This window comes from Sylvia atricapilla, chromosome 3, assembly GCF_009819655.1.
Source record: "Sylvia atricapilla isolate bSylAtr1 chromosome 3, bSylAtr1.pri, whole genome shotgun sequence".
Lineage (NCBI taxonomy): Eukaryota > Metazoa > Chordata > Aves > Passeriformes > Sylviidae > Sylvia > Sylvia atricapilla.
The window spans coordinates 64,899,425-64,923,767 of NC_089142.1; the positions used below are offsets into that span (position 1 = coordinate 64,899,425).

Consider the following 24,343-nt stretch of genomic DNA (forward strand, 5'->3'; position numbering starts at 1 on the left):
CCCTCTGCAGAGGGACAGCCAGGGTGCCCAGCTCCGAGCGGGGAGCGCGCTCCTGCCCCGCCTGTGGGGAAGCAGAAAGCCGCCTGCCTGCCCGTGTGCTGGAGGCGGGCACAGGCCCGTGTCCGCAGCCTGAGCTGTGTGGAGTGTGCTCCTCACACCTCAAAGGTGCCCAGCTTTGGTGCCATGCAGGGTGCCCATTTCCTCCGCTGGAAAGTAGCAGCGAGAGCGGGAGCCAGTGCCAGGGGTAACGCCAGACAAGCGACACTTCCTCACTTCCCCTGTGATTAAGTGAAGAAGGGGGAGGTCCCAGGGCAGGCAGGAACCGGGAATAGTGCGATCGGTGCTTCCGTCGACCCGGCATACAATTTTGTTAGTTTCGATTCTCCTACGAGCTAGAGAAGGTACATTCCAGGAAACCCTTGGACGGAAATAAGAAAGTGGGGGTGCCTTATCGGCACAACCTCTCCGCTGCCTCTCACGGCCGACGAGCCCGCCAGCACCACGGCCCTGCCGCTCCGAGGGGGCAGAGCCCGCGGTGCCCAGACCCGCGCCGCCCGCAGCCCTCGCCCCCCGCCGCCCCCGGCCCGGCGCTGCCGCCCGCTCTCCCCAGGGGCGGGCCCGTGCCGGCGCCGCGCACCTCCCCCGCCTCCCCCTTCCGCTACCGGCCCGGCGCCCGGCGGCGGCGAGGCGGCGGCCGCGGTGGGCTCGGCCCGGCTCGGCCCGGCTCGGTGTCGGTCCGTGGCAGCGCTCCCCGCCGGGCCTTGCCCGTCCGCCTCCCGCTTCCCGCCGCCGGGAGAGGCCGCCCGCGCGCGCCGCCCCGTGGGCTCCGCGCCCGCCGCGCCGGGAATAGAGGCGGGAGGGCACGGCGGCGGCGGGCGGGGAGGGCGAGGGGACATCCCCGAGGGTCGCGGGCGGCCCGGGGGGCGGGTGGGAGCGCGGCCGTGAATGTAGGAGCGGCTGCGAGCCGTCCCGGTATCTGCACCAGGATGGCCGAGTGGTTAAGGCGTTGGACTTAAGATCCAATGGACGCATGTCCGCGTGGGTTCGAACCCCACTCCTGGTAACTGCCGTTTTTTTATCGGGAGCCCCGTCCGGACGCGGGGCAGGGCGCGGTGTCCCGGCACAGGCGCGGCCGAAGGGAGCCCGGGGCCGCGGGGACACGGCGGGAGGCGGCCGAGAGGGGCGGGGAGGGGCGCCGCAGCGGGCGGATGGCGGCACCCGGCAGCCCGAGCGGGTGTCCCGGCCCTGGCCGGCCGGCGGGGGCAGTGCGAGCCGGGGAGAGCGCTGCGGGGCCGCGGGAGGCTCCTGCAGCCACCGTCACTTCAGCTTTAAAGCCCTTTAAATACGATTATTAAAAAAGAGTTTCTGTATATATGTATGCATGTATATACACATATAATATATGTGTGTATATGTATACACACAGGGAAATATATATACATACATATATACACATATATGTATATGTATGTATGTGTATGTAAGTATGTATATACGTGTGTATGTATGTGTATGTATATACGCACATATAAAATATATGTATATAAATATACATATAATTTAGGTGTATAAGTGTCTGCATATATTGATATGTATAATATAAGTACATATTTGTGTATTCACATATACATAAATAGACACAAACCACATATGCACATTTATACATGTATGTGTAGATATATATACACATACAGGTGTATATATACAGATATATGTAGATATGTATACACACTCAGCTACGGTCTCAGTGGTGGAGCCTCGGGCAGGGGCACCAGGCACCTCCAGCTTTGTCATCCCCGGACCGTGCCTTTGCTGTTTGCCATTTAGGCTATTTTTTGTAGGTTTGTTTTCCTTTTTTTCCAGTTCCAAGCCCTTCAAAGGCTGCATGTCAGCTTGTCAGAGTGCTTTTTACAGCGTGAAAGCTGGTGTAGTTCCGCATGCATTGGGGTATGGAATGTCCACAAGTGCCCAGCCTGCTGAGGTGTCCTTGGCCAACCCTGGAGGGTGGTGGAAAGGCAATCCCCACTTCTGGGGAATGGTCCCTCGTGCTGGCTGTACCCTAAACTGTGCCAGGGCTTTAGCTAGAAGTTAAGCAGAAGGAGCATGCCAGATTTTCAGGCTGACCTTGTGCTTTTGTTTCATTTGTTAGGACACATGGAGCAGTTGTATGTTTTGAGGTGTTTAATTCGCTGGGACATGATTCTGTTTTTGGGTTTTGTGGGATTTTTTGACAGAGTAGTGTCCTTAGGTTTAATATAATTGAAGATGCGGGAAGTATGAATCAAGCACTGACCAACACATTTTAAAATTTTAAGGGAAATATAGGTTGGGTATTAGGAAGAAGTTTTTCACAGAAAGAGTGATTAAGTACTGGAATAGTCTGCCCAGGGAGGTGGTGGAGTCACCATTCCTGGATGTGTTTAAAAAAAGACTGGATGTGGCACTCGGTGCCATGATTTAGTTGAAGTGGTAGGGCTGGGTTGGACTCAGTGATCTTGAACGTTTCTTCCAACACAGTCACTCTGTGATTCTGTGATTCTGTAAATAGTAGTGTTTGTCAGAGCATGCTGGTCAAATTCTAACATAGCTAAACGTAGTTGTTCCCAGCCACCCTCTTCCAAATAATTTGACCTGAAAAATTATCCTAAACTTTCAGTCCAGATATATCATGTGATGATACAGACTCATTAAAGGGTAAACACTCAAGAAAGGGATAACAACTCATGGTGGGCCTTCAGTGTAATATGAAATAGAAGGTGAAATATGTCAGGATATTTTATTTTATGCCCACATTAGAGGATCAGGCATTACACATGCGAGCATGGTAAAAACATAGAAATATGACAGTTCAAGAGTTGTGTAGGGAAGCCTGATCTGTGGGGAATTTCTAGGAAATGCAAGCATATACATTGTCTTTTTTGAGTGCTACCACAATAAAATTAGAAATGCAAAACATACTGCACTTTCTAGAACTGTTCATTAAGAAGTGGTACTGCCAGGTTCAGATGTTGTATGAAGTAAACTCTCATTGCTGTTCTTCATTAAGGTACAAATTAGTAAAAATGTGTGCATGTTTGAAGGTACATTTCACCTGTAATGTTGTCATGGTAAAATGCTGCCCTTGGAAACCCACATCTTTGCATACAAATTGTGTAATTCTGCTTATGTGCTTATTTACAAGCATTTTTGAACATACACTAAGTAATCATGTAGATTTTGTGGATGCAGTGCTGATTTTGATGAAAACTTGGCTCCAGCTGTGTCAGTTACAGGGATGAATTAATGGTGGCTATTCTACACTGTGAGAGAAAAAAGAAAAGTAAAAATAATCACACTTTTTACAAGAAGAGTAATTGCTGAACAGAAAAAAGGGGCAGGTTTTGTGATAAAGCAGTAGAGAAAACAGAATTTCTTGGTTAGAAATGTTCCTGTTTCAGATTCAGCCTTTCTCTTTCCTGAAAGGACTTGCTTTGCAGAGAACTTCCCTCAGTCCTTTGCTGAACCTATGTTCCCTGTTTCTTAAACCAGCTTCTTATTGCATGTGCTGATCAGGAATGGAACAGAAGATTTTTTTAACTGTTCTGGCTCTCAAGAAATACCCACAGAATCTACTTGCAACAAGTATATCCCAATCCCTTCCCACATTTATTCATAAAGGAAGGTATAATCTGATGGGGTTATTGGTTTCTATTTTAGGTGGAGTGCCAGGGTGATGTACTGTATTTCAGCTCTGGAGCTGAGCATTATTATAAAGGTTTTATTTTGTTGAGCAGGTTCCTTTCTTTGGTTCCTTGTTAAAACCTCATGAATTTTTGGTGGTTCCCATTGCAATTTGACATTCTTACATTCACTTTTTATAATCTGGCCTTTAGTTTAAACAATATTGTTTTTTGTTGGACTCCATTCTGGGAATGCGTTGTTTTTCTAAAAGATGTCATTATCTGAAGGAACCTTGCCTTGTTTATTGAAAGAAAGTAGAAAAAATATACTGACTAGTGCTAGAAACTGGAATAAAAAAAAGGAGATTCATATGCAGACATTTGAATGCTACCCTGATGAACCAGGGGTGCTTTTCATGCCTCTGCATATTTCCTGTATGATGAGAAGCCAGTCACTTGAAACAGATTTTTCAAAAGCAATAATTCATTTTCATGTTCCTTATTTTGAGGTCTCTGTCTTGAGAACCTCAATCTGATTTGCAGAAATGCAGAGCTTTTGCAAAAACAGGTGAAATCAGTGTATCACCTATATTTTAAGCAGTCTCTGAAATAATTTTTTTCTGAAAAAAAAATTATGACTCTTAGTAGTCAGATTTATTTGAGATACTTGATATGAATCTTTCCACACCTCAATTTCCCATTGTATAAAGTGGAAGTAATAAAAACACACAGTTTGCAAAATGGGCTGCTGTGAAGTAAATTCATTCTCATTTGCAAAGAATTCAGATGAACACTTAGGTAATCTGGTCATGTTAGACAAGCCCATGAGTGAATTCAGAAAATAACATGAAAGAAACAAGCTTCAGAGCCACAGTTTGAGCTGTGAAGTCTTTGCAAAGTGTTGAACAGCTGCTTAGCGAGCACTTCATGATGTATGCTGAACAAGGTAGGAGTCTTATAGGAAAACAACAAGCCGTAGCATAACTCAAAATTCTATCTTGCTTCAAAACGGAATGGGCTCAAATCAATAAGAAGGCAACCTGTTGGTGACATAATTAGGTGATATTTCAAAATAGTTTAATCTTAAAAAAAACCCTTTCAGCAGCTTGTTGTTGTTGTTATTGTTGTTTCATTTTAGCATGTGATGGAAAATGTAATTTTTTTACTTGAGTTAAAACATTCTTTAATCAGTGACCACTATATCATGTTGAGGTAAAAGGGCTGTGAAGTTCTTGATCTGTTGCATAATCTTGTGTGTAGGATGGTCAATATACCCTCTTATTCATTTTGTAGACTAATTCAAAGTGTATGAAGTAGGACTAGTCTCTTATGTTAGCAGGAATAACTGCATGTAAAGAACTTGTTAATTTTTGAACTGTTCTCATTTTGGGACTTCTGTGGTAGATAAGAGGGGTAGGCTCTATTTTATGTATTCCCATCATTCTTAGGACGCTTGTTCAAAATTTACCACTATTCAATGCAGACAGTTGTGTCTCTGTTTATACATGTGTTTATACAGGTTCATTTTTAACAACTGCTGGGCTGTTTGATCTGCTGACTGCCTCCGATCTTACCTGGAGGTTCTTAGAATAATTTCTGTTGGACTTGATAGCCACAGCAATCAAGGGTCATTAGCAATGTGAGCTAATCCTGCCTCCTTCTCTAGAACATTACAACACACGCTCCCAAACAGATTCTTGCATCGTGTTATTGCTGAACTATATTTCTCTCTTTCAATAAGGCAAATGAAGGGATTTTCTGCTTGGTTAGTTCAGCAAGCTCTGGGGAATTGTGCTGTGGTAGAACATTGATGGAAGGGAACAACGGTCTACATATCACTTACTGGTGTGCAAAGCCCTTCAATTTATTTACACTGCAGGCAGAGGTAGGTTCACTCTTAAGACTGACTGATGAGCCTGGCAAGGCTTGTCATGGTCACTTAGAGCATCATCAGCCCCAGCAGGAGGATGGCCCAACACAGCTTCAGAAGAGACCAGGTGCCCACTCAGCTGCTCAGGTTGGTGTCTGGCATTTTAGCTCAAAGCCACTACACTGGCAGAGTGAAGGGCAGTAACTTTGCCCTGGGGTAAAGGGGTGTGGGCACGTGTTGGGATTTTTTTAGAGAGTGTTATATTTGGATTGATTGAGGGTGAGCAATTCCTGACTGGGCCCTTTGGCCTGCAGAGCCTGTGGGCCCCTGAGCCCACAGCGCCTGCAAGCCACAGTGACACAGTTAGAAATTCACAGTTGTGGCGCAGTAGAAAAACTCACAGCTTATAGTAAGGTGTTCTGGGAAGTAATGGGTTTCTAAATGTAGAATTGTAGTTCTAACACTTCAGCTACCTTAAGACTTAGATAAATAAGGGTTGTTTGCATTTTTTATAGCCTGTAATTGTAAACTATGTAGCGAACCTATATAACTTACCCCGGGCTGATAATAAAGGGGAATTCGACATGGAAGCCGTATTGGTTAGGTGTATCGTCTGTTCCGTCCAATCTCCTAATAGTCAAGACTCTTGCTACAGGCACGGGTTTACTCAAGGGTATTGCTGAAAATGTCAAAATACTGGTCTGTGCACTAGAGCACCCCCAGTCTGGGAACATTTTCCCTTGTGCTCACTTTGCTATGGTGGCACCAGCCTCTATAAGAAAGACAGAGCAGACAAGTCATAATTTACACTGCAGCAGCAAGGTTTGGCAGAGCACCTACTGAATGAGGAGTCCTGAGTGCCCTAAAATGAAGGCAGCATAATGCAGAATGTTGAAGCTAAAATTTCTGGGATCTTAGATTACTGGACTTAAAGCATGCTAGCATTCATTGTCTGGTGTATTTTTGACTGTGTTAAACTTACCTGAATGAACAGATTCTTTCTTGCTGCCAAGGAAGAGCTTTTGTCTGAAGACCATAGAAAATGTACACATTCTTCTGAAGATGGTCCTCTTAAATGTGCAGTAACAAAAAATGCCTTCCTTCCCCTAAATATTTTGAGAGAAGAATGCGCTTTCCAGAATCCTTCATTTTCCTGGATTGCTTCTTCTTTCACCATCTGTTCAACTGTGACCTTCTTTCTGGCTTGGAAATGCTACAAGATCTTTCCTTCAGACCACATCTGCCTCATTTCTAACTGCTTGCTGAAGTGGTTCATGCAATTCTTGGCAGGGGATCACTCACTGAACATGTGACTTGACGAATTTGTGACACCCATCTCTTGCTATTTCATCATGTGTTGCAAACTTTTTCATGTGAGAGCGGAATCCCTATTGGGAAGTATGGACTGCATTAATGAGTACTGCTTTGCAACTAATCCAAGTTTGATGATTGATGAGCATATGTATTTTAGTTTCACTTGTCTTTACATATCTGTAATTATTTTCTGTCACACTCCCACCTTTTGCTTTTTGTGTGCATACCAAGAAACAGATCTAGCTGGTCTAGCAGTTAACTGCTGCTAAAAGAGGCAGATACTGCCTTTCCTCTGCCCTGGCTGTACTGCACATTCCTACTGTTTCCCTCTTGGGTCCCTCAGTCTTTGATGGTCCTGCAATATGTAACAAAAGTCCCAATTAATTTCGTGTTACTTGGATCTAAAATTAATCTCTGATATTATAAGAAATTTTCTGTGAAGCAATGAGGAATTGGAGACAATTTTTTACATGTTTTGAGCTCCTTGACATAGGTAATATAGATCCAGTGTTTTTATTCATCACAGAATGGCAAAGGCCAGAAGGCCCCTCTGAGAGTTACCTAGTTCACCTCCTAGCTCAGAGGAAGGTCAGCTTGAGTCAGGTTTTGAGTATTTTTGAGGATAAAAACACCACAGCCTCTCTGAATACCCATGCCAGTATTTGAACACCCTCACGGTAAGAAAAATGGGGTTTTTTCTTAAAAATAAGGGTTCTCTGCAGATTAGACTATTGTAAATTGCTCTGGGTTTTCCTTCAGAATGGTCTGGTAGCTATAGTGCAAACCAATGGCATCCATCTATTGAGTTGAGGGGAGGTAATGCAAGTGATATCACTCATCTTCATCCAGTACTGTGGCTAATGACTTCTCATCCTCAATTAGGAAGGACTTTGAGATACTTGAGCATGTCCAGAGGAGGCAATGAGGCTGGTGAGGGGCTTGGAACACAAACCCTGTGAGGAATGACTGAGGGAGCTGGGGTTGTTTAGCCTGGAGAAAAGGAGACTCAGAGGTGACATTATCACTCTCTACAACTCCCTGAAAGGTGGCTGTAGCCAGCTGGGGGTTGGTCTCTTTCTCCAGGCAGCAACTGGCAGAATGAGAGGACACAGTCTCAAGCTGTGCCAAAGGAAATATAGGTTGGATATTAGGAAAAAGTTTCTCACAGAAAGAATAATAAAATACTGGAATGATCTGCCTGGGGAGGTGGTGGAGTCACCATCCCTGGATGTGTTTAAGAAAAGACTGTGGCACTCAGTGCCATGGTTTAGTTGAAGTGTTAGGGCATGGGCTGGACTCAATGATCTTGAGGGTCTCTTCCAACCGAGTCATTCTGTGATTCTGTGAATTCTGTGAATCCTAGATCCAGAGGCTGTCTCTGAAGAAGGACATCAGTATAGTTTAGAAATCTGATTTAAGTAAAGCTTTCCAAATCCTTTTGTAGCTAGATCCAGAATAAAAATAATTTATGTGTTTAGTTACTGTGACTTCTATCTTTTATCATAATATGTTGGATATTATTTGTTTCTTTTGCAGTGTTTGCTGTGAGAATAACTGATTTTTTTTTCTGAATGTAGTTTTAATGTTTATGTAGCAAGCTTTATAGCTGTGGTTTCCCCAGTCTGTATTGTGATGGCACTATGATAGTGCAGGCTGTGTCTGTGCCACTTAACAATTCCTGTGGTGTTCTGTGACTGAAAACTGACTGAGACATGCCCAACCTGTTGTGCTGCATTCATTTGCGTGACCTGCCCCAGAAGTTATTTGACACATCAGTAAAGAAGGAATACTGAAAGCAGCTAGATACAGTGTTTGTGATGTCTCTGCCTGCTCAGTGTCTCTGAACAAAATATATTTCTACAAAAAAGAATTAGCAAGTACAATAATAATTGTATGGTATGAATGCTTAAGTTAGATTTCTTTAAGAGAAGGAAGTAGTTATCCCTCCCAATAGACAGTAAAGGAGACATCATGGATGAGATAAGGTTTCTGCTCTGTATGAAGTTGTAGTTAGGGAGAGAGGTCAGCCATCAACACAAGAAAAAGGACCTGTATGACAGAGTAGGTAGTGTGACTGTGTCCAGCTGAAATACTGACAGACTTGAGCATGTTATGAAGTACATGAGTGTATGAGATAAGAATGGCATGGGATTGGGAACTGTCATTAAAATGTTGTAAAACCGGAAGTTGTTGTGGTTAGAGATTCTATTTCTATGCCTGTTTCTGTTGTTTTCTTGTCAAGTTGTCTCCAAGAGGGGTTTAGCTAGAGTTTGAATGCTCCTGTTTTAGGTTGAGCTCTGCAGAGAATGTGTCAGGAGATCTTCAAGAACATGGTGGTACCCTCAGCCCCCAAATGGAGCTGGGGGGTCCTTTATTGCCGGCGTTAAAGGCTATGCCTCATATTCACCTGGAAGTCCTTAGCAAACTTTCCTCTGTAGTCAGGAATGCAATGTAGCCTGGATTGCAATGTTAGCTATCTCAGAATGTTTTATATTTTTAACAAAAAATGTTATACCAAGGTAGTCTTAACTGTCAAACTGGGATGCATCAAGTTTGCATTTTACATTGTTTCCTTTTATGTACTGTTTGTCTTTAACAGACTCGGCATGATTGCTTCCCAGGCAATAAATATTCTGGCATAATTAAAGCACTTCCACATCCTTTGCAGGCAAAACCTCAGAGATGGTATCTCTGGAGGGAGATGTTGGAACTGCCCCAGAAGCTGCCAACTGCTGTTTATCTGTTAACCAGTACCTGAGCTGCTGTCTTTCTGAATCACCATCCCACACCACATCTGTATTTACAGTGAGCCCCTCTGATCCACAGGTCATTACTTGGGCAATGATAAAAACTGATCTATAAAAAATGCTGTGGTTTTTAATCTTATTTTTTAGTGCATTAGATGTGTTCAGCCAGAAACAGAAAAAAGGAGCCAGAGAAAGCAACTTGAAGACTTGGGTTTTATCCATGTAAAAATCCATGTAAGACAGTATTACTTAGTTAATTCTTAACAAGGCAGATTTCCTTCAGCAAGGTAGCTATATGGCATGCACTTCTGAGGATATACCCAATTAGTTCTGCTGCTGCAGCCAATGTTAATGGACATAAATTTATGGATCTTGATCCTGTTGCTGCCACTGTGTAAGCAGATTGTTTATCACTTTTTGTTTGGACAGGCACGGAAGCCTGCTTGTATAATTAAAGTTGTAGCATCTGCACAATAGTTATATACTTAAAATTACTGTGCCTTGGCATCACCTTCCTCTATTGATCTTCAAACCAGCACAAAATGAAATTGAAAATACAAGCCATTCAGGCAAAAATTCCATTAAGGATAGTAAAGAGTACAGGGTACTGTGGGGCTTCTGGTGCAAGGGCAGGACTACAATGTTTGTCTTATCTCACAGGAAAGTTGTAAGGGTCATCTTAATATTAAGTGATGGAAAAGGACATAAATCTATATAGATAAAGTGAAATTATGCATAAGCAATTAGCTTCTGCAAAAGAAGAGGCATAGGCTGTAAACACTTTGAAAAGCCCTTCTGCCATGCCATCAAGTAATTTAAACCACAGACTATTCTTTGGGGAATATTAGAGCTGCAAAACTAGCCTGGTCATAACTTTATGTAAGTAATAAATTAAGTGCAACTATTAACTCATGACTGTTTGGAAAATAAAGGCATAGTTTGCATTAACAAGGTTGAACTGGATGATTTCTTTTGGAAAAACACTTGTATCCTTTTTAAATATGTTTTACAAAAAAAAAAAAAGTGTAATGTTTCAGGTGACTGCTGCACTCTGTATTTAAAATTTTATTTGAAAAAAGGCTCAAGGATAAAAAAAGTTTCATATTAATATTTGTGGAATACCTTGTGTATTTCCAGGACAAAAAAAAATTGAGTGGATTTAAAAGAGATCCCTCCAGAGATGAATTTTACCAGTAACAGAAAAAGTTTCTAAAATAAATGTTTCTCATCAAGTTGAAACAGTTGCTATTTAATGTTTTGACTGACCTTAAATCTAACCATAATGGGATTTTGTAATCCTCAATTACACAGATGGACCATAGACTTAGTTTGACAACTTTATTTATGATGAACTTCATTAGGAGTGCAGTAGTATTCCATGTTGTCTCCTCCTCCTGTGTTTTGCGAAGTGACAATGTCCATTTTATAAGTGGCTTTTGCAAATTAAATGAGCTTGGAGGAGCCTGGTCTGTACCCAGCCTCAGTGTCAAGGGTGGCTGTGACAACACTGAATTGCTGTGGAGAACGGATATTTTGGGGTGATGGCCGTGCAGGAGCAGTAGAACCACACTGCTGCCAGAGCCTGTGGAGGAGCAGCCAGGACCCGCTTCTGTGGCCATAGGGCCTGCAGGGGCCCCTCTGGACTACAGGGGCTGGGGTGCACCTCTGCAAGCCACTGATCTTGGACTGGGTCCTTCTAAGTGACATCACAGCACTTCCCTCCTGTTCTTGTACCATGCTGTGTGCACCTCGGAATTGCAGCAGGGAGTTTAATTCCTTGGGTACAGTGTGGGGCGAATGTCCTCCCAGGGTTAAATGGGGATTGGTGCGTGCTGTTTAAGGGTGGAAAGGTCAGGCACTGAGTGGGTAAACAAATCTGTGTTCTTCACCATTTCTGAGGGAATCCTTTTCTTCCCTTTTGCTTACTTTGAGTTTCAAAGGCTTGATACATCCTTGTCCATCCTTGTCGATACCTTGTAGTAAACACCAGTTTTAGTCAATAGGTACAGAGGCAGCTTTAGGAAGTAATAAAGTGGCTTACTGCTAGCAATCCTACCTTCTTCACAGGTGCAGCCAATTGCTATATAAGAAGCAGGGCAGAGCTAAGCAAAAAGCAGAACTGAGCAGGGGTGGGCAGGTCTGGACCTCTGGGTGATGTGACTGCATGCTTTAGGAGTTACATCTCTGTGATTCAATTACTGAATCATTCCCCTCATTTTGTTAGGCTGCAGAAGTGTAGTTATGTCAGGGACTTGCATCAGGAGACAAATATCATGGTTTAGCTACCATGTCTGGGAAGAATCTTCTAGGCAGAATGGCAGGATGGTGGGATAGTTACAATTAATACCTTAGTAGGCTGTCTATTTGTACTTCATTTCTTTGTATGACCCTGCTCTCACCAAAGTTGGGGCAATTCACCCATTTAAATAGTGTTTTCATTGGCATGGCTTGCATTCATTTTTGTCATGTTGATGCTCTCTTTTTCTTGCCCTGACTGGTGGGAGCCCTTAGGTGTAGGAAGCAAATGTATAGGAATTTAAAGGAGTTTCTGACAGTCCAGCAGTCTCCTGGTCAGTTTGGATGGCCCCAAAAACAGGGTGGAGCAAATGGACAGGAAAAAACCAGACAGGAGTCTGGTCATGAGCAGAAAGCAGTGTCTGACTTTCAGCCTTATTGAACTGTTTGTTTCTTAGTTACTTCCTGTGAGGAATGAGCAGAGTGTGAGATGGTGATACTGATAACATCACCTGTGAATTAGGGTGTCGGGGGGTCTGGAGGCTACCTGTATATGAAAACTGCTGACACAGAGTCTGGGAATTGTGCAGAGCTTCCAGGCATCTCCTGCCTTACACAGAGACAGAGAACAGCCCTAAAAGTGGAACTATTTATGGGAGGTTGTCTGTTTTCTCTTGTGACTTGAGAATGTTGTTTCTTGTTCATCCAGGCTCTGAGCCCTATCAGTTTGCTTTTAAATATAACTTTCCCAGATTTTCAAATCTGCCGTTTTCCCAGAGGAATGTCTGTTCCTGGCATGTAGCCCTCCTTTTTATCATACTGAAGATCACCTCACTCACTGAGTGTTGGTAGCTTCTGGTAGATGACCAGCAGCCTAAATATTGTCAGCTACCAGACCCCTCCTCTCTGCCCTCACATGGAGACATTGTGGCTTGCTTGATTCTGCCCTGTGTGATGCCCCATGCCTTCAGGTTCTTCAGCACAACCCTGGCCATGATCCTGAAATACCTTGCCAAGGAGAGAGCGATGGAGGAGGTTTACATTCCTTGAAGTTTGAGTCAGGTGGCACTGGGAATCACAGAAGTGCTTGCAGGGGGGTGGTGTGTGGCCTGTGACTCTCCCATGTATCTAGTCCTCGTGTGTCTAATTGTCACAGACAATGCCTAAGTCTATCTGCCAAAGCTGTCAAGATCATGTGCTGTTTTTGCATATACTCTCCAACTTAGCCAAATACTGTATTGCTGGGAAATTTTCTCAAGAAAATCTAAAGGGTTAGACTGAATAATATCCATAAGTGACAGTTTAAATAGAGACGCAGCACTATGTTTAGCCTCATAGTTACTAACTGATATAGGTTCTGTAAAACACAACTTTCTTGCGTTTTTCAAAATAGGAATTTCATTTGCCATCTTTAGTAAAAAAAACTTGATTCTGTATGATTCTGCTCTCAAACCAAGTCTCACTCTTGTTTTATTTTTTGAGTCATTCAGAACTGCAGTACATTTATACTTTGGTTAATGCACATGTGTCATGGCTAGTGACTGCTAGTTTAGCTGTTCTTAAATTCTTGTACTGTTGCTTCAGGTCAGAGAGAACAAAGGTCTGGTATTTTAAGGGATTTGGTGCTTCTAGATAAAAACATTTTGCATTCCTTGCATGCTCGATCTCTAAAGATAAGTAGGGAGGAATACTGGAAAACCCTGGTATCTCAATAGAAACAATACTCAGAATGTAACTTACCTTGCATGGTGCTAGTTTGCATTCATCAACATACCTTTGTTTTTGTTTTCTACTTGTTATAAAACCTTTTGCACTTCTTTTTAGTACTCATATGAACATTTGATGACTGCTGCTGTGAATATTTTATCTTTGAAACAACTGTTTCCTGAGCACTTCATTTCTGTAGGTAGTCCTATCAATGATTATAGCTTTGGGGGCTTTAAAACTAAAGTAAATTTAACATACAGTAATGCTACTTTATAGAGTCTTCTGGGAACTCAACCACTGTGTTAGCTAAAACAACTGAATCAAGAATGCTGTTATCATGGATCAAACACTTGTAATGCTGTCCCACCCAAACTAACCTCAGCATGAGGGTGACTTTTAATACATGGATGGGATAAGCAATGAAACTATTTGTTACTGTCCCTCACATGTGAATGTATTTCTTTCAACCAATATTTAACAGTTATTATTGAACTGTCTTTCTTTTACTGCTAACAAAAATAAAATCTTATAATTATAAAAGAGACAGGTGTTTCAGTCTGTTGTACAAAATAAAGGTATTGCTGGTTGGCTCTGAGCAGCTTGTATAGAATTCTGTTCATGAAATCAAATTAAATGCAGGGTATGAAAGGAAACCTTTTTCTAAGTGAAGGAGAAGATTGGCTTACATTAGGCCAGAAACATTAATGGCAATTTCACTAAAATCTTAGTGTTGCAGTTCTTTCTGGCTGCACTGTAATTTTTCACAAGAAACCATCCCAGGAATTCATCCTAGCATGATAACAGGACCGTCTTTAAAAAGTATCAATTTCATCACGCACGTGCATGGGTCATAAAATTCCAAAGTATCCCAAGTTATCCCATCATGCTAATGCAGGATTTTTTTATTTGATGAGAATCTTTGGATAATTTCTTCCATGATGCTTTTTCACCTCATTTCCATACTGCTGCTGCTAGCATTTTGTACCAGATGCTCTTGTGTCATTAAAGCAACTGCTTCCTGATTCTTTTTTGTGTGAAAACTTGTCTATGTGTATCTGGTCACCCAATAAAATCTACTTCAAATCTTGCTCCTTTTCTATCATGAGACTATTAATAATTTCTCATCATGAAACCAATTAAAAATACCTTACTATCCTCCATGCCCCCAATACTCCATTATTGTTTTAGCTTGAATACAGTCCTGTCCTTACATATGCCTGGTGTGATTGATGAAGATGGGTGACATGGATTCAGTGCTATCTTACTTACTTGATACCTCCACCTCTTGGGGAGTCAGACTGCATGTATTTTTCTATAGCAAATCTATAAAAGTAGGGTCTGATAATACTACCTTGAATGGCTGACCCCGTTGCTAACCTGTACATAAGCAGAGAGAGAGAGACCTGTGCCAGATGAAACAATAGATATCTGCCTTTCTGCATAATTAGAAGGAAACCAAGATATGATACGTAAGATAAATATGAGCTTGTTATAAGCTGATAATATTGCTATTTCTCTCCCCTTGTATACAGCAGCAACCAGATGGATGGAGGCAATGGCCCTTTCTCCATTTGCAAGGGAACTTTGCTCAGTCCTAGGCCATCCAGGTGTTTAACAGATGATATCTGAAGCTTCAGGTGGAATTTTGCGGCTTCAGGAACTTACAAGTGTCTCATCAGTCCTATATGTACTATCTTGGGTAGTTAATTGGACTACATACCAATGTGTATGTTACTAAATCTTTTCCCTCTGTCTGAAAGCAATATGCTCAGATGAGCAGTTTGAGGTCACCACCAGTGTTACCTGGATCCATACACACATCTGCTTTGGGCCCTCATTCTCATCATACTTCTGTGGTGCAGTTTATGCTGGAGTAGATATATGTGGTGGTGGCCAGAAAGGGCAATTGTGTGTTTACTTTCTCTCCCGCGGCGTCACTCTCCCACTGCTCCCCTCAGTGCTGAAGCAGCCTGCTTTTGGGTCGGCTGAACAGCAATGCTGGAGATGCAGACCTGGTAGAAACATGGATGTGAGAAGGAAAAGTCTGCCCTCTGGCCCAGCCTTGTCACAGAATTCCTAGTTAGGTACCCACTTGGCCCTGTCTTGTCTTTGGCTCTACAAATCCAGAGTAATTGAGCTGTTCAGGAAAAAAGTAGATCATAAGGGTGTGAAAGGCAAACATAATCTGGAGATAAATCATGCACAGCCAATGGAGTTGGGGCTGTGAAGTTAATTTCCAGGGAAGATAAAATAAATCAGAAAGCAGACCCTTTTGAGCATGCATTGCAACATACATTTGACAGAATTCCTCCCCTAGAGGCCCCTGGCCATCTGCAGACCTCCCCAGACTAAACCTAAGAGCCTTCGTGTAAATAAAGAAGGGACAGGCTCTGGAGGCAATCTGGATCTCTGTGAAAAGCCTCTTTGTTCCAGTCTGCAAGGGCTGGAAAATTGTTAGGCAGCAGAACTATGGATGCTGACGGGAACAACTCCTCCTGCTGGTTTGGCTCTCTAATGGGAGAGTGAGTGGCTGGCTCTGCTAGTGGATCTGGACCCCATCCGTGCAGCTGAGGGAGACTGGCAAGCTTATTGGGGCATCTGGCAAATGTAAAACCTTACGTGGTTTTGGGGCTTGCTCTCCCTGACTGCTTTCTGCCTCTCCTGGAGTGGGAAGGTGGATAGCTTCCAGCTGAAACAGTTGATGGAAAATTCCTGCTAAGGAAGGAAAACTACAGGCTTAACTCTGGTAAACACTGTAGTGGTGGGCTGGGGCCAAACCTAGGAAGATCAGAGCATAGGCTGGTGCCATCCCACTGTGCCTGTTGTCCGTGAGGGATGCTGGGATGCTTCTGCTGCTGTCAGGACGAGGGATGGTGAGTCAGGGATCTGCACTGCTTTCTCGGGTTGTTCTTTCTCTCTGCAGCAGGTGAAGCTCATGAAAATGTCATAGGTCAGCAACCAAACTGGCCGTACTTACTGTTTGGAGAGGATGCCCTGTGAGGAGAATGCATAAAGCATCTGAATTACTTCACCATCCATGGAAATACTCTACAAATAAAGTTGTATTGTTTAGTTATAAATTTCATGCTGGAATGATTATTATTGAATGTGTATAGGGGAGAACACCCAGAAATTAGTATTACATTAATGATTAATGACAGATTTGGCCAAATTTGAAAGTGTATCCTAAATTTGAAAATCAATCCTTGGATTGACAGAATTTCTGACCAGTCCTAGGACTTGTAGACTTCCTCAGGCATTGTTGAAAAGGTTTTGTTTTCCTTCATTTTTCATATTTGAATTTGGTAACGTTTCTTTCCCATTGATAGTTTTCCTGTTCCTCTATTTCTTGGTTACAATTCTGAAAAATAATCTAGGCTTTTGAGGAAAAGGCTGTGGAGCAGGGAAAGAGAGCAAGGCCCTTTGGAAGGTTTGTGGAATTTGATAATGTTATAAGTGAGGCCAATCGCCATTTTAAAAATTGCTATTCAAGTATATTTTTCTGACAGAAATGGAGAAGTCCAAGGAAACCCTTACCAGCTTTTGTTCTGAGGCTCAAGGCATTCCCCCTGTTATATTTCTCCCTCTGCTGAATACTTTATCTTCTGCAGGTGTCAGTGGAGGGTTTCATAACAGACTGCTTGGTTCACTTTCTTGCCCTGAGATCTTGGTGCAGCTTTGCACTTTGCATCTTTATAAATAAATCATCTGCTTTCACAAATGACTCACCTATTGTTTGAGGTGGGCAGAATGTTTTAATGACATCTAAGTTAAGAATTGTGATTTTTAAGTGCTTGGTTTGTATTTTTGACCCGCTGTAGCTAGATTTTATGTCCAAGGAGATATAGAGAAAGAACAGGACAAAAAGGCTCACTGAGCTGCAGCTGTAACAGAGACCCACGTCCTTGGTGTTATTATTATTCATGACTTGTCGTGTAACTGTAGGGTGGAGGAGTCGCATTCCTTGGCAGCTCAGGTCTGGGCATTGCTGAAACATAGGACTGAAATGGCCCAAAGCTTTTTCCTGATGAGAAATTACAAACGGAGCTATGTACTGGAGGACAGGGAAACAGCAAAATGTCAGGATGTGAAGAGGTGTTTTTGTGCTCAGAACTCACCTGGTTTTCTGCTGTACCAGCTGGATATCTCAAAGCTGTTCCTGCTCCCTGCAGATCTTGCCACAAACACTCCTGGAGGCCAGGCAGTCTCACTTGCAGCACATCTACTTCAGTATCGAGGCATGGTGGGTCAGCATGGTGGGCTGCAGGCATCTTGTACATTCCTCTCAGAGCCTGCTGTAATACTCTTATGAAATTTTAAGGGTTCTTTCTGTTGTATTAAGAACATCTATTTGAGGTTTGCTGATCCATTTTGGAAATAATTCTTTTTGGCTCTTCTCTGAACCCTTCATGCTTGGCACTACACTGGGAGGCATCCAGGGTTTTGCTTTACTCTCCTTTTGGGACTGGGTCCTCCAGGAGCAGTCCTGTACCTCATTCCATGCTCAAAATAGCAAAGTTCTTTCTGTGGAAAATTAACTTCCATGATTCCTGAGGAAATAAATGCTACTGAATAGTGCTATGTGGGGGCTTTAGCCATGCATAGGACAGGAAGGACACACGTAAAAAAAAACCCCAAAAAAGGCTTCAAAAGTTTTTAAAGAACAAGTTAGTGAATGTAACAGATGAAACAGGATTAAAAGTGTTTCTCTTGGCCTCTACCACCCACTTAGCTGAGGGCAAGTTGAGAGGCAGGACTGGATGCGTTGAGAAGGCAGAAATACACTGAGGGGCAGGACGTGGGTGTCTGGGAGTGCAGGGTCCCTGGCTCAGATGGGATGTCTGTGTGCTCATCGAATCCCACCCAGAGACACCAAGGAACGTGTCTTGGGGAGTTAAGTACACACAAGTGGTTTAAGCAAACAGCAGTGAAGGGAGGGGATGAGGGGTGAGCCTGCAGGGCTTTTTTCCAGGGACTGTGCTTTTGTATTTAGTAACTTGAGCAAAACTGTGCTGCATCCAGAGATGAAATGCACTTGCTGAAACCAGTTTTGTACTTCACTCTGCTTCTTTGCATCCCTGTCAGGACTTTTTCTGGTTTGATGCTGACACAAAATTGCTAGATAGTGATTGCCACTTGAGGAATAGTACAGATGATTTTATGTTTCATAACGAATGTAACAGAGGATTTGCTAAAATGAAGGCTCATTCCCAGCTAGCTTTCCCTTCATACAATTTTACTTGCTGTTGTCTTTTTTCTTCATGTTTGTGGCATCGTATTTCATACTAGATTTAAACCCTGAATTTGCCAGAACTTGAATACATTTATATTTTGAATATATATTTTAAGAGAAGTAACACTATTTGTCAGATCATATTAGCTGAGTTTTAAAATATACCTTTGTTCCTGCTTCCAGATTTAAGCTGTGTGGTTGAGAGACTTTGTTGCTCTGTTGTGCTCAAAGGAACCTGATCCTGACAGAGTGAGCTTTTTGCTACTTCTGTGCTAGAAATAATACCTGTACATAATAATGTACAGATAATCCTGTACCTGCTAAATATTTTTAGATGAGTCTGTAAGTGCTTGAAGTGTAAGAGTTTGGATATTATGTAACAACTATATTCTAATGGCACAGTATTGTGGACACTCTTAAGAAGACTCTTGCTCTCACATGGTTGGCTACTAAGGAAAATGCTACTAAGGCTTTATTTTCTGAAATGCAAAGTTCACATATGAGCTCTCTCCCAGCAAGGACAAACTCCAGCATTGCTCCCATTTCAAAGGTTTGGCTTCTGCAAGTAACTTCCAGTTAGATACATCAGTAATGTATTAAGGAGTTTTGTTGCTCTCCTATTTTCTTCTGACAGTAACTCCAAAAAAGGGGCTTGTGCATAGTAAGAAAATTGTTTCAATCCTCTTTTCATTCAGTTTTGTGGTCTTTTCATTTCAATGATTAAGGACTTGGCAGGGCTGGACTTCTTTTTTGGTTTGGACGATAGCTTTGGTTTGGAACATCCCAAAATAAATTACATCCAAAAGTTTCCTCTTTGTCTGCTGTGATTTCAAAGCAATTTTCATGGCTCAGTTCAGGGCTGCCTAATACAAGAAAATGGAAGAATAATTACTGCCTGCAGAGCTTCTAGCACAGCAGTTATTTAAGTAGCTGCAAAATAATTTAAGGTACAGGCAAATTTCTTGTTCCCTGAAGAACTGTGTGCTTTGAGCCAAACATTTTTCCTTGAACTAGGCACATAGTTCCAGTGGCAGTCAGGCAGCAGGCACAGCCCCAGTGTGCCAGCAGTACTAGCAAGGGCAGAACTGGCATTCCTGCCTGTCTGAGGTGAAAAGCTCATCCCCATCAACACTGCCCTGTGGGCTGGGTGTTGTGGCTCTTCATCACTTCTGGAAATCTTATCATTTCAAACCCCCCATTGAATAAAAAAACCCCAAAAATTTAAAAAATAGAGTACTCTTCCCTCTGGGAAACCCACAGCACTGACTAAGTTCAGACCACAACGTTGGCCCTGGCTGTGCTAAGCAGACAGAAGGCTGCCCTAATAGAGCAGCCAAGATTTCCTGCTCATGTAGGGGAAATTTCACAATAGACATTCCAGCACACGGCCAGCCAAATGGTGGCATGTGGAGAAGGGAGGGCGGTGAAGCAGCTGATCTCTGTCCTGCACCTCACTGGGGGCAGCCCCACTGCTGTCCAGTCCAGGAGGAACTTGGGAGGGGGATGAGAGGCTTTGTCAAGATGATTTAAAGCATTAGCTGAAATACATTTGACTGAATCCTGTGGTAAGTGACTTCGTTCAGGCTGACTCCTCGTAAAGTGCATGTGAAAATGCAAAGTGGCCAAGAGGGAGTTTACCTAGGCAGCATGGAGGTCTACAAGTGGGCTCTGTCAGATGCCACAGCTTGTAGAGCACCTCCTGTTTTACAGGCATAGCCACAGAACACCAGGCGCCGGAAAACAAACTCCTAACTGAAGTCTTTAGTGGGTATGAAACTAAATTTGCGTAATTTATCTTGTTGACTAAAAAGGCCATTAATTTCCCTAGAATTAAATTAATTTCTGTACACACCTGTAAATCTGACCTGTTCAGATCTAGTGTTATCACAGTGACTTTTTATTTATCTTAGTTAAAAGCCAAAATTCTTGTCATTTCAGGGAAAGCAAAAGTCACTTAGTGGTAGTAATTAAAAATCATTTAAGCTTTCAGCACATTAGCAGCTACACGTTATGGAAATAGGAGGATGGTGGCAGTCTTGCAAGTTCATATAGAGTTAAGAGAGGGGCTTTCTAGAGGCTCTCAGGGCATGCCCACAGTGGCAAATACAGCAAGACCTGGCCAAGCCTTCTGGCCATAGGTTGTCCATCTGTGTCAGCCAAATGTGCCAAGAATTTGGTCAGAGCAGTGCTACACATCTTCTAGACTGCTGTGGTCTTGCAGCTGGAGGGTTCAGTGCTGAAGCATTTCAAGCCTGGCATCTGTCTCAGTCCCAGATACCACCTATGTCCTTATGTGATTCAGGGAGGCAAAAGACACAGGATGTCAAGTCTAAGCTATGGGAGAATTTTAGCTGGATGATAAGTGTTTAGTGGGTGGGAAGATGGGACATCCACAGCACAGGTTTTTGCTGGTGCCTTTGGTGTCCCAGGGGGTGCCATTACCCCACTAAAGACCTTAATGAGTTGTGTTTTCCAGCAGAGAGACATGTTTATTAACACTTAGGCAATTTTCTATGTAAAATCTTAAATTCTAATTAGGGAACATCTTAAGGGCTCAAGTACAAAACATCCACATGGATAATTCAACAGGAAACAGCAAAAAAAAGGTGACATACCTAATTGGTCTAAAGTGAGGGTAATCAATATAAAAAAGAATGAGAATTTGTGAAAACTTGTTTTGTTTCATTTCTCCAGATTTGGTGTGTAGTCATTCCATATTGGGAGCACTCATAGGGTGCTAAGGAGCTACTATTTAATTTCAGCAAGAATAAACTCTGTCTTCTCCCACTGCCTACCCTTAAAATAAAAAGACTTACAAAGTAACATCCTTTCCACTGATTATTTTTGCAGACTGGTGAGATCTTTCATTTTTAAAGTGTTTCCAAGTTGTCTTTGTCCAATTATCATATTATTTCATTCAATAGATAATGTGCTTATGATGGAAGACGCTAATTATTTTCCTTACTAAAAGAGTGAAACAATTTACTGAAATGAAACAAGTTACCCAAGTTTCTATGTTGTGTTAACACAGGATTTCTGTTTCTTTGTCTAATTGTTAACTGATAAACTCGATGAAAAAGTGTACATATTCTATAATTCTACAAGCATTAGGTATTTGTGTGTCTAGCCACTGAACATACCTATGCAAATATATTGCACAGGCTATTCAGATGGGAATGGAACAGCACTGAAAAATAGCCAGGAGTGAGAGAAATAAACAGAAAAAGGAAATAAATAAACAGAAATCAACTTTTGTTAGGAGTGACTTTGACTAAGAATTTGCACCTGGTCTTGCAAGGAATTGCCTCATTGTGTTGGTCAAAGGTTCCTTTATGAGAGGGGGGAAATGATGCCTTAAGTTGTACTTCCATGCTTTTCAGATTCTGTGCTCCTAGGGGTGTCATTCTGAGCCTTGTATTAATGTTAGTAAACTCTCTTCACAGAGCAGGTAGATGAAACAAATCCTTTTCCTGCTGAAGACCAAGGGCAAGGAGTACAAGTTTCAGGCCCAAAAGCATAAACAACGGTGGACTGAAGAAATAAAACATGAAGGATGAGGCTTCACAACCCAAAGCTATAATTGGACAATTAAACTCCAATAATGCAAATGGACCAAAACTTACAAAAGTGTGAGACATCGTGAGGAATCCCTTTTGTGACCATTTTAAGTCCACCCTGTGTGTAGCCCTGATCAGGCTCTTGTGCTGCCCAAGGTGTACCCTCAAAGGCCTTTCAATAAATATCTACTTTATTCTCTTAGCTCTGCACAGTCTCTGTTCCAGGTTAGACTTCCCAAGGCATCACTATTGTTGATGGTTTTCTTTTTTCAATCCTTTGCTGCAGTTGAGGGAGTTATGTTGGGAGGGTAAATTGATTATTACAATTGTTCATTAATGCACTCTTATTTAATGTACTTTGAGAGGTTATATTCTTCAGAATGATGATAAATTATGGTAACTCAAATTAATGTCACTGCAACTAAAGGGATGTAAGCATTTCTATTAATATGGAGCAGTTTTCTGGGGCTTTATAAAGAAGCTATAAAAAATTGCTGAAACTTATGGTACAAATTTCCAGTATACTTTATGCACACAATATTCCCTTGAATCTGATCTAATCGATAGCTATATCAAATCTAATAAGATATAAATAGAGTGGAAAGAATCTACTGAAGATACAGATTCCAACTTATAGAAATGGAAATATACAAGGGGAATAGACTGCTTTCTCTTTAAGTTAAAGCAGGTGGACATGTGGTGGTACATGTGACAGGCATTTTGCTCAAAGTGCAGCTTGCACCCTGGGCTAGTGTTTTTATCAGGATTCCTGCTGCCCTCTGCCTCAGTCCATTCTCTGCACCTAATAGCTCCTGATGTGTGGTTAACTTGGTATAGCAAAACAGTGTTCAATATATTAAGCTATGTTTATATTCTTGGAGAAGCTCACAAGGAGCTTGCACACAAAGGCAGCTGACCTGGGAATAAAAATAAACAATTTAACATTAAAATCAGATCCCATCATAAAAAGTCAGAGGTACAAAATGCTGACCCACCTTTAAGAATTGTGTTGACTTTGGATACTTTAGGGTGAGATGCTTGAACAATAAAGATAACTCCAAAGATTTTAAATGACAGATAAAGAAAGGATGAGAAACCAGCTAACTATAGTATCCTGATGTACCAAAGTTTTTCAAAGGCACTGGCAAAGGAGTTGCAGATAAAACTGACCCAAACATTTAGAAATCTTGGTCATTTTTCTCACAAGAGGAAAATACAGAGAGAGAATATTTAATTTTTTAAATATATATTTTCCCCCTTGGATTAGAGATAATGAAAACATTAAGGTACTTGTACTAACTGGTTAGTGCACCAAAGTAAGCACCAAAGCACTTGATTTCTGATGCAAGTTCTGCAGGGAAAGAAAAAAGTCTGCTGAGTAACAACTTGCCTGATCTGATAACTGAAACTGACAACATGATGGGCTATGCAGAAAGGGGCAATAAAGATGCTCTACTGACAAAGCAATCTATTTGGTATCTCCTGTCTTCCTGAATATGGAATGGTTTTCTGAAATCATGACAAAACATTGATGAATGGGCACATGTATTATTATAGCAGTCAATCTCAAGGTAATGAGATACACAAAATTCCTAGTTATATTGTAATCCTGTCAATTATGAGTGCATTTTAAAAACAGAAATGCTAAGAACAAAGAAAAGAGACGGAGACAAGGTAAGATGAGCTCAGAGTCTCGCAACAGCATTGTCTTCATGCACCAAGGAATAAAGTATTTATTTACTTTGGTCAAAGTTCAAGGGCCTCACATCTTCTCAGCCACCTTTCTTTTCTTTGCCTTTGTCTTTTAAAACATTATCTAAGTGGTTAATGGACTATTCATTTATTTTCCTATTTTATTCTGCATATGCAGAAAAGTAACCATGCTACACAATCCACATGATACTAATGTTCAGTAGGTATTTGTAGGTGAATGTAGGTTTTAGGAATGCAACTGAGTGGAGACAGCTGTTTGACTTTAAAATTGTGCTAGTCACCATTTGCTAATTATGCCAATCACTGGA

The 24,343-nt window shown here is 42.0% G+C and overlaps 1 long non-coding RNA gene and 1 other non-coding gene across 2 annotated transcripts; both read left to right on the plus strand.

Annotated features, from left to right (window-relative positions):
- Window positions 1-418: 418 nt before the first annotated feature.
- On the plus strand, window positions 419-22,524 carry LOC136358450 (uncharacterized). The gene is made up of 3 exons (XR_010743101.1): window positions 419-1,060; window positions 21,460-21,619; window positions 22,209-22,524. It is a non-coding gene; the product is annotated as an uncharacterized lncRNA (long non-coding RNA).
- Window positions 981-1,063, plus strand: TRNAL-UAA (transfer RNA leucine (anticodon UAA)). Its single transcript has one exon. It is a non-coding gene; the product is annotated as a tRNA-Leu (tRNA).
- Window positions 22,525-24,343: the final 1,819 nt, after the last annotated feature.